Source organism: Callospermophilus lateralis, chromosome 11, assembly GCF_048772815.1.
Source record: "Callospermophilus lateralis isolate mCalLat2 chromosome 11, mCalLat2.hap1, whole genome shotgun sequence".
NCBI lineage: Eukaryota > Metazoa > Chordata > Mammalia > Rodentia > Sciuridae > Callospermophilus > Callospermophilus lateralis.
In genome coordinates this window covers 75623514-75627237 of record NC_135315.1, presented here as the reverse complement: position 1 = coordinate 75627237, position 3724 = coordinate 75623514, and the positions used below count along the sequence as shown (strand labels likewise).

Below are 3724 nucleotides of genomic sequence, written 5' to 3'. Positions count from 1 at the left end.
TGCAATAAAATGTAATATTCTGTAATCAAAAGTTAATTTTTATTTTAAAAGTTTAAACATAAATTTATTGTATTTGTAGCTTATATATTATTGTAATCTTTTTTGTAAGAATTTAATATTAAATACATAAAAAGATTAACAATCTGAGTTAATTCTATATTCTAATCGACTGTATAGTTTATGAGTCCTGTGAAGTATAATTGAGGCACTACAACTAGACCAAATTCACACTCATGCTTTCTACCAAGAAATTTATATAACCAGGACTTATGTACTTAAGTATTAAATTAAAGATGTTTCACTTTAATTTTTCATAAGCCCAACTATTTAAACATGTCAAACTTACTACAGAGGATCACTAACTCATGTTTTGTATGGTATGAAGTTAGCCCCCAGTTCAAGTATTTATAATATTTATCCCAAATGAAAGTCTCTCTGTACTAGCTTACATGTGAAATGTGAAATTTATATAGCTCAGATTGACATTTTTCCCTACATGTATGTTTTTGATCACAAATCTCTTTGTGATCAAAAACATACATGTAGGGAAAAATGTATGTTTATAATTTTAGGCAGATTTAAGGAGTCATAATTTCTTAGTATAGAACATAGCAAATTAAAGATAATTTTCAAGGTTTTTGTTTTGCTCCATGCACTATATTAAATCAATTTTAAGGTGATAGAAATCCATTATATCTAGTAATACTTTCACAGAAGATCAATTGAACAAGAATAAGTTGTTTAAATATGTATAAATACATTGATTAAGAGATGCAAAAACTCTTTAGCATAATAAAATCCAAATAATATAAAAATTCACTAACATACACAAGAGGGATGGCAAAGTTGTTAAGGAGGAATGTCAGAGTTTCAGATGTCATATATTTAAAAGGTAATTAATGTATAAAAGCAGTTATGAATATTTCAGTAACAAATATTAAACAACAAAATAGAAACAAAACATAAATCAAGTCTGTCCAACTGCTCAGAAGCTATATTATCATATATTTTTCTTTCTTGAAAATTTTATGGCTAATAGGTTGCTTCATCCATGTTGTCACTTTTCTACACCAAAACATCTCCATTTTCAAAGTATGAATTAAAGTAGTCATTTTCCTCCTCATGCTCTTCTTCATCATACGCCTCCTCTGTAGCATCCTAATCGTCATTGTCATCATAGCCTTCTTTACTTTTCTCTTTGCTTCCTTCTTTCTCTTCATTTTCCTCATATGATTTTTCACCATCACCTCTCTTTTCCAACTCCTCAATTTTTTTCAACACACCTTCAGTATTAGTGAGTAAAGTGCCTTTGTCTGTATCTTTGGCCTTTATGGATTTGGGGTCTTTTCCGCATTTTTTTCCTGGGCATCATCTCTCTTGGGAGCCTTCTCCAATCTGGTATCCGCTCTTCTTTGTAGACTTTCACATATCTTTTACTAGACCTTTCAATATCTTGTTTTTCTTCAGGTGTTTCAATAAAATAAGTCATTCTTTTCATTGTTTCTCTCAGTTCCTGTTTCAAGGCCAGCAAATAATTTTCCCCTTCTGTTCTCAGTGGCACCATCTTAGTGGATGTGGTTTCAACATTACATCAGGTAACTTTTCACCTCTGCTAAATCCAAAAGCCTCAGTATTAAATGTATAGGCAGCACGACCTCTTCCTTCATTCTCAACCATCAGAACTAGTTATACCACAAGAAACACAAAGCTCATCACTTATTTTGGGCAAAACTGTGTACTGAAGTGCTAGCCTGCAAGGAAGGGGTGCTGGAAGGGGATGCCAGTGCTCGAGTGCCAAAGGTTTCAACTTGGAGAAGCGCTCTTATTGTAATCTTTTATTTTTTTTTAAATTTCATACCAGTGTTCTAACCCAAGAGTAAGTAATATCCCTTGCCCTTTTTTAAAATTTTATTTTATTTAGAGACAGTTCTCCCTAAGTTGTTTAGGGCCTAGCTAAGTTGCTGAGGCTGGCTTTGAACTTGTGATCCTCCTGCCTCAGCCTCCTGAGGCTCCAGGATTACAGGCATGCCCCACATGGTGCCCAGTTTACTGTAAGCTTTAAAAGTTATATTTGAAATAGGAATTTTATCACTACAATTTCTTCTGTATTGTCAATTTTGATAATATGTACAGTTGTTCTTGCAACTATAATCTTGGGCTGGCAGGTATATAAAAATTATGAAGGGTAGAGAACTAGCATGTACAAGGTCTTGGATTCAATATTTAGCATCACAAACAAACAAGAAACTCACAAAACCTGTTTTATTTGCCTCACATGTATTTAGAATCCCAAAAATTAATCCCAAAAATTCCATCAATTTTCATGAATATGTAAATATTGTTTATAATTATGTTAAGAGTTTGCCATTATTATGTGTCCTTTATTTTTGGTCCCAGTGTCATTAAACTAATACTTATAAAACTATCATATTCAGTGTTTTACAATTGTTTTTTATAGTACCTGAAGCATGTTAGGTACTCAAACCAATTTGTTGAAATAATAATAGTTCTATCTGTTTAGACATGATATAGAACTGAAATTTTAATTGCAGCATATTTTACATGAGAAGATGATTAGAGAAAAATGGTTTAGAGGATGAATTTGCTTGTGCAAGAAGAAAAATAATGTCTGGTACAACTTCTTAAGTCATTTTCTTAAGTGAAAAGCTTAAATGTAAATGTTAAAAGAGCAACAAGAAAGTGAATAAACTGCCAATATGTAGAGGATGTGCATTTTTATGTCCACCTCTGCAGTGATAAAAGTCTATAAAAAATAATGTCATTAACATCATGTTAACAGAATCCATTCCAAATAAATTTATTCTATTCCTTTCATTGCTCCCCATTCTTTTCAATCAACACCTAAAATTACAATTACTAAGAATATCAGCTTAGCAATTCATAAGATAGTTGGCTTATGCACCATATATCTTAAAAGAAAAAATAGTAAACATACAAGCAGAATAAAAACAATATTTCTGTATGAATGGGGGAAAAACAGAATATAATCACAGAGATTACAATTTTTGAGGATATAGTATTGCATGGACATCTGAATGGTAATGGTAATTTTGTTCTTAACAAGATCTTTGATCAGCAAAAAATTTTAACTGTTACCTGCAAAACTATGAAGCTAAAGTGGATTTGGGGAACTTTGGAAGAAGAAAGGATCACAAATAAACAGCTCACAAGGACTGTTTTATTAGCCTCACATGTATTTAGAATCCCTACAATTAATCCCAACAAATTCAGGAGCAAATGTATGTAACATTGGGATTTAGGAATTATTTTTAAGGATATGGCTTACCATCTTAGAACATATATAAGAAAGGAGGAATAATGCAAAGATATGATTTATTCTTTTCAATTTTACAATATCTTAATTCAGTTTACAAAAAGATGCAATAAAATTTTTTATACTTCTTGAACTTAAAGTATGAAAGATAACTATTGACAATCTATTTTTAAGTTTTAATATTTTTTTTATTTTTATAAGTTCATTGAAAACTTCAGTTTAGTTAAATACAAAAATAGATGTGCTGCAGATATAGCTCAGTTCGTAGAGTGCTTGCCTCACATGCACAAGGCCCTAGGTTCAATCACCAGCACCACCAAAAAAAGAAAAAAAAATAGAAACTCTGGGAGAAAACAATTCATATATACAAGTTGTTGCACATCTTCTTAGGAAGTAATAATCATATTTACCTGGAGGAAGTTTGTAGAC

At 31.1% G+C, this 3724-nt stretch overlaps 1 pseudogene; it reads right to left on the bottom strand.

Moving 5' to 3' along the window:
- Nucleotides 1-1032: 1032 nt before the first annotated feature.
- Nucleotides 1033-1677, bottom strand: LOC143410910 (DNA-directed RNA polymerase III subunit RPC7 pseudogene; annotated as a pseudogene).
- Nucleotides 1678-3724: the final 2047 nt, after the last annotated feature.